At 47.7% G+C, this 13,092-nt stretch overlaps 2 long non-coding RNA genes across 3 annotated transcripts in view; both read left to right on the forward strand.

The window, feature by feature from the left end:
• Positions 1-13,092, forward strand: part of LOC111526255 — a 181,300-nt gene that overhangs the window by 31,687 nt on the left and 136,521 nt on the right. The gene's annotated exons all lie outside the window — the stretch shown is intronic.
• LOC111526254 overlaps positions 9,671-13,092 on the forward strand; it is a 34,896-nt gene continuing 31,474 nt past the window's right edge. The window contains exon 1 of the long non-coding RNA XR_002726312.1: positions 9,671-12,554. This is a non-coding gene — a long non-coding RNA (uncharacterized LOC111526254). The remainder of the gene's footprint in view (positions 12,555-13,092) is intronic.

The following is a 13,092-nucleotide window of genomic DNA, read 5'->3' on the forward strand; positions in this document are numbered from 1 at the left end:
ATTAAAAAAGGTTCTTGCAGAGCTGAGTCAAAATAATTGAGAGTTCTTTTCCTGAATAAATATTTAGTTCTTCGGGGTCATTGCTCTAAATCAGTGGTTCTCAAGGCGGGACATTTTGCTCCCAGAGGACATTTGACAGTGCTGGAGACAGCTGGTCACACTAGAACTGGGGGTGCTACTGGCATTGAGTGGGTAGAGGTCAGGGGCATTACTTAGGAAATACTTCCATGCACAGGACAGTACCCCCAAACAAAGAATTACCCAGCCCCGAATGTCAATCATGCTGAGATTGAGAAAGTCTTGTTTAAACATCTCATGAAATAACAGCATTCAAATCATATTATATGCTGCTGGTATGAATACAGAATTCTGTGAGATTCTTCAAGTTCAGGAGAAGTGGGAGGAAGACTATATTTTGCTTTCAGGATCATCAGTCCTTAGTTATTTACAAGTGTTTCTATAAATAGATCAATAACCCAACAAACATTTACTGAATATCCCAAGCGTGTGGCGTACTGGTCTATTGCATTTTTATTTCCTTCTCTCTCCACCTCTGCTCTCCTCCACACCCCACCTCTGGGCCTTGTCACTGGACTTTTGTAGTCTTACTGTACCATGGAACCTCTTTTAAGAATGAATGAATAAAGGAAATTCACATTGGAAGGTAGGCAACATGGAACTCAGGTGGAGGGGTGGGCGTTGGGCTGTGTGGCTGTCTTTGGGCCAAGGGAATTTCCCAGACATTAAGGGGCTTAGCAGGAAGCCTTTGGCAGCCACCATCGTGGTCTGTTAGAGGATGAGGGGTGTCTGGGAAACCACAACACAGCATCCACCATGGCCTTTCCCGTTCCATGATGGTTTACTTAACTGAAACTCTATTCTTCCATTTTATAGGGAAAACCCAAACATGAATTGTTCCCAGATACTGCCAGATATCAGCTTCGTTTCTTTCTGATAGATGAATAATCAAAAGACATATTGTTTGAAAATTGTTGCTGTTTCCATTCTAATTAACAAGGTCTTACTTCACACGAAAATCAAGGTTTACAAAAACACACCTGGCAGGGCTGGGGCAGGGAAAGAAGGCAAGTGAGGATTGACATTGGCACAGCAAGGTTCATGGGACTGCTTTAAAGAGCTGCATCCTCCAGCAGACATGCTTTGCCATAACTGCATTGCCATGTGCCTTTTGAGGAAGTCCACTACTGGATTTCCACGACAGACTATTTCATCCCTTCTGCCTTCTTCCAGTGTCTTCTAGATATGTAATGCATTTAATTTGCACTTTAAAACTCAGAATGTCTGAAATTAGCAGAAAAGAATACGTCCATGTGGTTAACTTTGCCTAAACTTAATGAAAACCAGAATTCTTCCAGCACTGGCCCCCGCCCTCCGCACAGCTCCCTGTGTGGGCTTCTCCTGCAGAGCTCAGCTGCTCGTCGCTCTAGGACCCATTTACAACATTGCATCTCACCTTGGGGAATAATGTGTTCAGTTGGTAAGGGTGAGGGGTGGATGAAGAAGCATAATTCAGGGTGCATGGTGCCTGCAAAGTCTGGATGCAACAAGAACACAGAAAAGATTATGTAGGTTTTATCCTCTCGCTGCTGTTAGCTTAACTGTTGTTTATTTAGAGGAACAGGGCAGACAAAAAAAAAAGACAAAAAAAAAACGGGACTGAGCACAGTGGCTCATGCCTGTAATCCCAGCACTTTGGGAGGCCAAGGCAGGAGAATCACCTGAGGTCAAGAGTTTGAGACCAGTCTGGACAACATGGTGAAACCCTGTCTCTACTAAAAATACAAAAATTAGCTGGGTGTGGTGGAGGACACCTGTAATCCCAGCTACTTGGGAGGCTGAGGATGGAGAATTGCTTGAACCCAGGAGGCTGAGGCTGCAGTGACCAGAGATTGCACCATTGCACTCCAGCCTAGGTGACAACAGCGAAACTCCATCTCGAAAAAAAGAAATAAATAAAAAATAAAACAAATACAAGTAGTTTGCGAAACAAGACTGTCAGCAAGTGGTTCCCTCTATACCAGTATAGTTTTGCTCTTGCAGCTTCTCACGAGGGCTTCTGCTTGGGCTTAGGACAGAGTCCTGTAGTGACACAGGCCAAAATATTGTAGGGAAGTCCTTGAAGCCCTTCCAAAAATATCTTCCCTCATGGAGATGGAAGGACAGCCAGGCGATTTTGCTTTATGTCCCTTTTGAAGGTGCTTGAGCTCTTACTTTCAAGCAGGGACCTCAAATCTGAGCGTCTGAGTTTGGGTCCTATACTTTCTGAGTAATTTACCAATCTTGAGTTGATACAGGCAAATCTGGAAACTGGAGAGGACATGTGCAAAATATTTTGAGAAGGTCATGCAAGAGGGTGGGGCACGAGCTCCCTAGCAAGGGTAGAAAAAACTTCTGGGTTACTCTGACCTAGTTATAAATTAAAAATGATACCTTTCCCTTAAGGCAAACAACTCCTACAGCACAGGGTTGGCAGTTGGGAAGAGTGGAAACAATGAAGAAAGAGCCAGAAAACCCAAGCACCAGTCTTGATTCCTGCCAACTCATAGGTTTGTTCCTCCCTGCCTTCATTTAGTTGTTAAATTCATTTGCTGAGCACTTTGGAGGGGTGGAGTGGAAGAAAGCCATGGGAAAGTTGCACAAACATAGAGCATCTTGGCTTTCCTGCATGGGACTTCTGGCCTCTGACATGCACATTAGATCCTCCTCACCACCCGTGCATGGCCACCCAGGTGCCTGGCACCAGGGCTGACTTCCCAGCACATGGTATGTGCAGTCGCACAGGGCTCAGAAGGGCCCCATGCTAGGTTAATGCTTTGTGGTCATCGTCTTGAGATTCTTAGTCAGTTTTGAACAAGGGAAGCTGCATTTTCATTTTGCACTGGGCCCTGCAGATTATGTGACTTGTTCTGCCTGGAACTTTGGTTTTTTACTCAAAGGAGGAAAGAGCAATGTGACTGCACATGGTAGCCCTTAGAGAAGATGGCCTGACATTTGAACTCAGTGCTATGGACAGGGTCTGGGCAAGGCAGAGTTGGAAGAATGGGCCTTGAGAAAAGAACCCCACAAGGCATCTGGATGAAGACTAAGTTGCCTTGGGCCCAAGGGACCACATACATGATAGAAGAACCCCTCATCCTGCACAGAACCTAGCCCTGCCTTAACATCCAAATAGCTGGGAGAGCTCAGGATGTGGAGTGTGGTGTGCCTGTGACAGGCGCAAGTGGCAGGTGGTTTGGGTACAGCAGAAGTTAACAAGGAACAGCCATTGAGGGGAGAGGGAGCATGGTGGACACTCTGTGCTGGCTGCTGAATGGCCTGTGGACTCAGGTATGGTTGCCGTCTGGAAGAGGAGTGGGGATTGGAGCCATTTTATTTGCACGTTGGGATAATTTGTACTGTGAGAGTTTAGCAGCCCAGAGACATTTGGGGGACAGGTAAACAGGAGTCTGGGGACCTCTGGCTCAGGGTTGCTGTGAAGCTTAGGAACCTCAGTGTTACATTCATTAGGGCACAGCCTGTGGTTGACTAGGTGCTCAGTAAGCAGTAGTAGTCACAGTGACTACTCTGCAAAGCATACCATGATTCTATAAAGCTGGAGGTAGAACACAGAGAAGCTGGGATTCTCTGCTCCTAAATAGAACATAAGAATGGTTGGGCCTTCAAAGTCACGAAGTCCACATACTTCCGTATCTGGAAGGCACTAAGCCCATAGCTGAGTAGTGTCATTCCCTGGATCCTGGGGCAGGAAAAAATATTTCCATCTCCTGACTCCCAAAGGAGTGCTCTTTCCCTGAGACCAGACTAGGACATCCCTAGGTGGTGTCAGGTCTGGAAGTCTAGTGAAGTCTGGTGCAAGAGAGCTGATGGAAGCTGAAGGAGGCTGGCAGGGAGTGGCTCTGCTGGATCCTCCTGATATCTTGCACTGGTGAGTCTTGCATATCTCTCAGGTCTCAGTGTAGATGTTATTAAACAGCAGAGGCTTCTTGGAACCTCTCAGCCACATTAAGGGTGCATGATCTACCCTGAGGAACATGTAAGACTGGTTGTCAAACTGTGCATTGACTCTGTGAGCTCTTAGACAGCTTTCTATTGAAATTTCCCCTTTGGCCAGCATTAGCCAGCTTCAGGCTCTGTTGCTTGCAAATAAGGTCCCTGACTGTTCCAGGTACCCAGGTTGGTTTGTGAGGACAGGGGAAATGAATGAGGGTGGATGTGTGGAGGATACACCGGAATGATCTCAGCAAGGGGAGCCTGCAGCCAGAGCACATTGAAATCTTGCCAGGTGATGGTGGACCAAAATGAACGAGACTCCAGCTCTTCGTGACTTGCCAGAATATTGTTGAATTAAGTGTGCTTGTTTAGAAAGTGGGGCCAGTGTCCCTATTTGGGCAGGGCTGGCTGATGGGAAAGGACACGGAGGTGGGACTGAAGCTGGTTCTCACCTGGTGTACATGGCTCTCCAGGCATGCTCACGTTCTTAGGAGGGGCATATTTTGTGCCATTCAGAACTCTGTGTCTTGAGCAATTTCCCCTGTGGCCCCAGTCTGGAGATGGAGCATGAAAATGCTGGACTCCAGAGAGCAATCCTGCAGAGACAGGAGTTTTTGGTCTGCCAAGAACAGCATGTTTGTTTGGGTCAGCTAGGGTGTGGAGGAGCCTTGGGTGACCCGACGCTCTCTTTGAATAGGAATGAAACTAACCTTCAACCCAAAGTGAGACCAGAAAAACACGTTTTCTCATAGTTCTATTCACTGAACCGGTGGCTGACGCATTGACACATGCCAGCTGGGGTTGTACTCCCTGGATGCATGCTTGTTTGTAATTGTATTTCTGAGTGAAAAAGCGTTTCTAGTGAAGGCCATAGGGAGGCATGCCGATGGTCATTTCCCCAGAAATTTGAAGGAAACACCTTAATGAGACATAGCAAATGTGCAGCTTTGACATGGGAGCCAGGCATCCCTCCCACGTGTAGCAGCCTGTCCCCTTGAGCATCAGAGGATCTCTTGGGGAATATCTGCCTTCCTTTCAATCTTTAGCAGTGGTCAAAATGTTGCATATCCTGAGGTTCCTTTGTGCTTTGCCTGGCACTGTGACACATGCTTATAGTGAAATGGTCCCCAGTGAGGCTCTTACGGCTACACCCCTCCGCAACGTGATGTTACTGCTCTTCCCAGGAAGAAGTGAAGCCTCCAATTTGAATTAGCCCTGGGAATTGGTTTGACCAGCAGACTGGAGGAATGATGTTCTAGTTCTGGTCTCAAGAACTCCCATTCTCACTCTCTTGGAGCCTGAGACCTCCATGATAGGTGGAAGTCTGGTGCAGCCTGCTGGAAGAAGACTGAGACATTCCAGCCAGCAGCCACCACCAGTGCCAGCCAGATGTGGGAGCAAGGTCATCCTGGGCTGTCCAGCCCAGCCCAGCCCAGCCATCAGCTGAAGACAGTCACAGCAGCAAGACCTGATGAGTATAGGAGAATTGCCCAGGCAACCCACAGAACTGTGTACATTGTTATTTTAAGACACAAGCATTGGGTTGGTTTGTTACACAGCAATAGACAACTGAAACAGACAGACACTAGACCAACTTATTGAGAGTGGCTGAAAGGTTCTCCGGGGCCATTTCTTCTGCTTTGACAGCAGCACCAACTACTCTGTATTGAGAGTAAGTAAATAAATGACAATCTAAATGTAACTGCTGTTGCCCGGACACAGTGGCTCACATCTGTAATTCCAGCACTTTGGGAGGCTGAGGCAGGAGGATCTCTTGAGGTCTCATACTGGCTTCAGCAACATAACAAGGCCCTGACTCTAAAAAAAATCAGCTGGCAGCAATGATGTGTACCTATAGTTCTAGCTCCTTGGGAGGCTGAGGCAGGAAAATCACTTGAACCCAGGAGTTCAAGGCTGCAATGAGTTCTGATCACATCACTGTACTCCAGCCTGGGTGACAAAATGAGAACTTGTCTCAGAAAATAAAATAAAATAAAATAAAATAAATAAATAAATAAATAAAGCTTCAATTACCTACTCCATGAAATTCATTCTCTATATAAAAACTTGAGGGATATATACATACATATTTGATATATATATTGATATATAAATATATATCAATATATAAATCTGTATCTATATCTATATCTATATCTGAACTCCTTAGCTCTACACCAAAAATCTAATTTCTTCTACATGTTCTTTCTATGTCAAAGATTATTATTGTTATTATTTTTTCTGGAGACATGGCCCTGAATTTTTAAAATGTCCTCATGCCAAGTATTTAGGGGTGACATATCATGATAGCTGGGGTGTGCTTCTCATATTTAACAATTATAAAAATTCTTTATTCCATATTCTAATGTTGTCACAATCAGTATAATCATTTTTTAAGTGTTTATGACATTTGCCAAATATGGTGAAAGTTTCAACATTGCTATTTTTTGTCCACTGCCTTGCTCTGTGCTCTCTGCTTTCTGGAAGTGTGTTCCCTGTGAATCTGCCCTTGGCTGGAATTCAGGAGGAAGGGAAAGACAGAGTTGGGGAAGGAACTCAGTCAACAATGATTTGTAAGGTTCCCGTTTTACTATACGCATGGAGTGGGGGCTTAAGGAGATAAAGGAAGTCCTGGTCTTCAAGGTCTGCTTGATTGTTGTACCTGAGGGGTGATGATGGCATCTTCCTCATCCTTGTGCCCTCAACACCTGGCCCTGTGGGCTAGGAGTGTCGCCAAAAGGTGTTTGGTGGTTGGGGTGGGTGGTGAAAGAAAGAGTTTTCCAGGTCTTTGGGAAGATGGGACATAACCAAATTAAAGAATGTCTTCATTGAGTGCTCTACAAAGAGAAGGTGCCATACGCTATGGCCACCGAGTTCCTATAAAAGGTATGTTTCCGGCACTAACCATTCCCTTGCCCGGCCTCCTGTGGGCAGATCTCTGCATTTAAACATGTTAGATGCCAAGCCTTGGACAAAGAGCATAGGCCAGTCTACTGAATCCCATCACCCTCCATCACTGACATTCTTGACCTCCGCCCAGAATGAAGCTCCTCCAGTCATCCGCCCTCCCCAGAGTTCTCTCTGCCTCTTCTGCTGCTGCCCTCACTCACTCCTCCACTTACCCATCTGGTGAAGCCCTGGGGACACCTCCGTCACAGTCCTATCCTGCCATTTTGGAATCGTTTGCTTATTTCTCTGCCTTCTTCACTTACCAGCAATCCTGATCATGGAGATCAGGATTGTGTCTTGGCCATTTCTATTTCTTGGGATCTGGGTTAGTGTTTGGCTCAAGATGGGTGCTCAAGATGTTTTTAAAATAAATGAACAGGGCAGTCTTTGAAAGAACCATCTGATTCCCTGTCTTTGATAGACAGGATGTGGGAACACTAAAATAGTCTGTGTCTATCATTAATTCTATTTCTAAAAATTAAAGACAGATAAGCCTATATCCTTTTTTCCAAGGATCATTCTGGGAACCTGACGATGTTTTACCAAGAACTTTCTGATTTGTCTTTCTCTGCTTGCCTCACCATCCAGGACAAACACAAAGAAAATTACTTAGGTTTCCTGAGCGTCGTCAGTCAAAGCAATGAACCAGGATGTTGTTAGCTGAGAACCCTGGTGACAAAGGTTACCAGGTAGCTGTTAGTGCAGTAACATCTATGGCAGTCCTAACACCAGGAATGCTTTTATTTGAGGCAGCCTCCAGTGTGGGAAATACTGACAGCTCCTTCTTGCCTTACCCCTCCTAAGAATAAAGACAGCTGTCACCTCAGACACATCCTAACACACAAAATGACAGCCGTCTGAGTTGACTTGATTTGTCAGCTCTTTGTCAGAAGGTCGCAGACAGAGTGCACAAGTCAGAGTGACGCCTCCTCCCCTGAGTCCCTGGAGAAAGGGCAGCTCTTTTCCTGTGATTAACAAGTCTCTACATTTTTGTCCTGTTCATCAATGTCCCTGAGAGGTCACACACAATAGAAAACATTATTGATGACAGCATTCTCCATCCTTTTTCCATCTTCTGGGATTCAGGATTACAAAGGAAAATGCTGCAGTGTCCTTGGTGTTGCTCATGACATACACATATTCACTCTTTCGGTCGCTTGTTCAACAAGTAGTAACTGGGCATTGACTTACTGCCAGGTGTGTACTTTTGGATGTGAAATACAGCAATAAACAAGAGTCATGGCCCTGTCCCTGGGTGGCAAAACAGAGAACACACACACACACACACACACACACACACACACACACACAGAAGATGATAAAGAAATTTGGGGCACATTGTATGTTATGAAGGGAACAGAACCTAGCTAGAACCCCTCATGACCCATTTATAAATAAAGGAATTGTAAAGAAGGAGTGACTAGTAAGTAAGAAATGGAAGACTGGCTGTAGACAGGATTGTCAAGAGAAAGCCTTTAAGAGTGGGCTTTTAGCCAAGTCCGTGAAGATCAGAGGGGAAAGATCATCGTAGGCAAAGAGAACAGCTAATGCAAAGGCCCTGTGGTGGACTAGATTTGGGAGTGTCCGGAGAGCAGAAGGAGGACCCCGTGGCTTGTGCACAAGGTTGGTGGGAGGGCAATCCTGCCACAGAGTGGCATAGGATGAGGCTGGAGGAGCCTCTGAAGACAGGTCACACCTGGCCTTGTGTGGCAAGGAAGAGGGAGGAATCCTGTTCGTACCTAATAGGAGCCGCCAGGAAAGTTGCAGGTGCAGCAGTGATGTAATGCATGCACAGCACACTAAAGGGCACCCCCCAGGCTCTGTGGGAAATGGGTTGGAGAGCTGGGGCGGGAGGGGAGAGGGACAGGAGGAGTGGTGGTGTGTAGGAATGAATGGGCGCAATCTGAAGCACTCAAAGAGAGGTCACGGTGGCCAGGGAAGGTGACAGGAGTGAAAAATGGAGCAAAGGGGCCTTGGGTGAGAGGCATTTTGGGGATTGCATAATCTGGCATTGTTTCCTCACTGTTGGGGTGAGGAAAGGGAGGAACCATACCTACCGTGTGTGGAGGAAGCCAGAGCACATGTGAGCCCTTCTGTGTATAAAGTTCATGAGGCATCCACATGGGGTAACCCCTGGAAAATCAAAACTGGAGCTGAGGGGAGAAATGGGTCTGGATTTATAACAGGGAGTCATCAGGCTTATAGGGTTATTTGAGTTTATGGGAATGGGTGAACGTGTCTATAGTGGGAACTTCCAGGGGTAAGAAAAGACCATTTAGGGTGAGAGAGAAGTGGAGAGCAGGCCAGGCTCTGATGGGATAGCCAGGGCCAGGGAAGGGGCACAGCCCCAGAGTGGATGTGGGTGGGTGTGAGTCCCTGAGGCCAGCAGAACCCTTGGTTCACCAGCCACTGGGGACAGCAGGGGCAGCCAGGCCTAAGGGTAGAGCTGGCCCCTGTTTCTACTTTTTGGGGTGAAGTAGGAGAAAAGATCGTGAGCAGGGGTAGGACCAAGTGTTGAGGGAAGATGAGGAACACACAGTCCTAGGCCTGGAGGGAGAGTCTGGCGCCAGGGCAGGTGGGAGGCACCCATGTCGTGGGGGCTGGTGGGCTCCCTGCCGGGTCTTGGAACCCAGGCTGGTGCAGGAGGGGCTGTTGCAGGGTGAGGAAGTGGGGGTGGGGTGGGCTGGTGTCTGGGTGAAGCTCTGGATGGATAACAGGAGGTGTCAGAGTGGAAGAGCTGAAGGAGAAAGGAGGTAGTGGCTGCAGACAGATGTGAAGTTAGACTTCAGATGCTGTCAAATGTCATGTTCACATGTATTTCTGGGGTGAAGATGATCCTGATTAATGAGTTCTTTCCAGCAGTCAGTTTGTTATCACTGTGATTATTCAGTATGTCTTTGTGCAGAGGCTGCGGCTCCTGGGTTGTCTCATCTGAAATGTCCCCTCTGATTGGGAAGCCACATCTCTCACAGGTGGCCAAGCTGTACCCAACTCCTGGCTGCTGGATCTGTGCCCTTGCAGAGACGGCTGAAGCAGGAACAGCCGGTGGTGATGACTGCAGACGGGTCCACAGGAGCTGGCAGCAGAAACAAGAGAGCAGCCTTACCAGGCATGAGAAGTAGGGCCTTCCATGAGAGAGTGAGCAGGAGAGACAGACCAAGCGTGAGAAGCTGGTGGGTGGCCTGGGCAGAGGAAGCGGTGAGGGGCAGGAGAAGGAGGGCGTGGAGCTTTGACCTACTGGCATATCATCTCCATCTCCACCTGGATTGGCTGTCCTTTACTGCATGACATATGTCCTCTAAATGTGGGGGCTTCCAACTACAGTGATCATTTTACTATCTCCCACAGTTTCTCTGGGTCAGAAGTTCAGACATGGCACAGTGGGATGGCTTGTCATTTACTGACAGAGGAAAGCCCTCTGAAATCTTGCAGGGAGGGTGGTGAGGTGGTTGTGCACTGAGGAACACTGTACAACACTCAGGAAACGATGGATTGTGCATGACCAGAGGAGTGGAGAGATTTTGGCTCAGAGTGAGTTGGGATGGCTTCAGCATGTCTTCATTCACTTTCCCATGCCCTGGCACCTCAGTTTCTCTCTCTGCCATTTGCTCTCTTTTTCTGGTAATAGTAATGCTGTGCAGAATTAGACCATGCAGGCAACAGAGGAGCATGGCGGGTGTGTGTGTGCAGTTGTGGGGATGGTGCTGACTACTCTCGATATCACGGCTGTGATGCACCACATGAAAACTAACCTAGTCTTACTAAGGAGAGATGTTATTGGAAAAGATTCTTGCATGGGGAGGAGGGCTATTGCCACAGGGAAGGAGATCACACCAACCATGGGATTTGCCAACGTCACAAGGGTGAGGCAAAGAGGGTGTTTCTTTTATGAAGGGAAGCCAACAAGGCCAGAAAGAACCAAGTGGGGAAAGTGGCTTGAAGAAGTGGAGGTGGCGTGATTGAGACCAGACTGTAGATCCCAGAGTGTTCTCAGGAGGGGCTGTGTGCTGGCTCAGAAGGAGAGATGGTCTGCCAAAGTGTGGTTAGCAAGCATTTTGTTCCAATTGATCAGTGGGACAGAAAGCTCAATACATCACTTACGACTCAAGGAATGGGAGTTTGGAGGGTCTGTGTCTGACCTTATCATAGGTAAATGGGTGTGGGCAACTGTGACTTTTATCTAAGTCATGTGAGGCATTTTTGCAGTGTTCTCAGAACATAAAAGGTGGGGCAATTTCTTAACCTTCGCTGTTTTCTAAGATTGCAAGGCTCCTGTGAAGTTTAGCCTTGTCATGTGGTTCCAAAGGACAGGCGTGTGTGAGACACTGCCCTGACATCCACTTAGAGCAAGGCCGGGCCTGAGAATGTGGTGGCGAGTGAAGTCTGCCTGTCCTCCACTCAGCATCATGGGGAGTGGGTTCTCCACCCCTGCAGGCATTCAGTGCAGGCTGGGCAATCTGTATGAAGGCCTGTGGCTTAAAAGTCCAGCTGTTGCCGGGAGCTCTGGGCTCCCTGAGGTCTCTGAGTCGGCTGTTTCTCTCTGCAGTATCCCAGGTGGGCTAGTGTATGTGCTGCCGAGTGGGGAAGGCTTGAGCTCCTCCTTGCTTCTGGTCATTGGCTCCTAGAAATTCAATGTTACTCTCAGAGTGAGAGTAAATAACAGGAGATGTGTTTTTTCCTTCAGCGGCAGATGTATGTCTGGAAAACAACTGTTTGAGAATTTCATTAAAAATCAAAGCCTGTTGTCATTTTTGAGACTTTATTTCATGCTGTGATATAGTGTTGGAATAAAAAGCTTGTTGTAATTTAATCCCCTAATTCTCCTGTGTAAGAGTCATACAGTCTGGGGCACTACACTTCTGATCCGAGGCACTACTGATAAAGGGGATCCTCATTCCTATCCCTGTGAGGGGCTCCCTGGCTTTTACATGAGGAAGCTACAGCATTATGTTTGGACCAGTGCATCAGTGAAGCTGCTATTGAAGATAAAAATCCAGGCCTTGTGAATCACATGGAGATCCCATTAAAAACACAGTGATTAAGTAATTAGCTCCCTTGAGACTCCTTGGGTAAATGTGGATTTTTATGTATTTCATTTTTGTACACTATAACTCAATGATGGTGACTTTCCTTGGGCTCTGGTTCTGGTTTGAAAGCACAGAGTTGGGCATGCAGTGCTGTATGCACAGTTCCCAGAGGTCTGCAGACTTGGCATGAAGGAGGCTCCTAGGTTGGCTGGAAACTTATCTCAGCCACACACAGTCTGTGGCTTGGCAGGCTCTGGCAGACCCTGCCTACTGGAATGAGTAACTGTGAACAAGAAGTTCACAGAGTTCTGTGGTTTGGTAAACATTTTCAGCTGGCCAAGTGTTTCCACCCAAGACACCATGAGTAGAGAGGAGACAGTGATGACTTCAGGGCCCTGTTGGTGGCACACCCTCAGTAACAGCTAGTTCTGGCTGCAGTTAGTGTCTTGGGAGGAGAGTGTCAGTGGGAGGTAGATGCTTCATCATGAGGCCTGTAGCATGAGCCCAGAGAGGGATGGAGGGAATCTCGAGGCTGAAATCTGAAAGTAAATTCTAGGGGAATCACAGGTAAGGCTCCAGATGAGAACAGAAGTGAAGGAGATGCCCAGAATCACACCCATGGTCTCAAAGAAGGGAGATGGGATGCTATCGGGGAGGCCGGATGCTGTTGGGGAGGTGGGATGCTGTTGGGAATGTAGGATGCTCCTGGGAAGGTGGGATGCCGTTGGAGAGGCAGGATGTTATTGGGAAGGTGGGATACTGGGAAGGTGTGATGCTGTAGGGCAGGCAGAATGTTGGGAAGGTGGGCTGCTGTTGGGAAGGTGAGATGCTGTTGGGCAGGCAGAATGTTGGGAAGGTGGGCTACTGTTGAGGAGGTGGGATGCCATTGGGAAGGTGGGATGCCGCTGGGGAGTCGGGATGCTGTTGGGGAGGCAGGGTGCTGTTGGGAATGTGGGATGCTGTTGGGGAGGCGGGATGCTGTTGGGGAGGCGGGATGCTGTTGGGAAGGCTGGATGCTGTTGGGAATGTGAGATGCTGTTGGGGAGGTGGGATGCTGTTGGGCAGGCTGGATGCTGTTGGGAATGTGGGATGCTGCTGGGGAGGC

This window comes from Piliocolobus tephrosceles, chromosome 20 (assembly GCF_002776525.5).
Source record: "Piliocolobus tephrosceles isolate RC106 chromosome 20, ASM277652v3, whole genome shotgun sequence".
Taxonomy (NCBI): Eukaryota; Metazoa; Chordata; class Mammalia; order Primates; family Cercopithecidae; genus Piliocolobus; species Piliocolobus tephrosceles.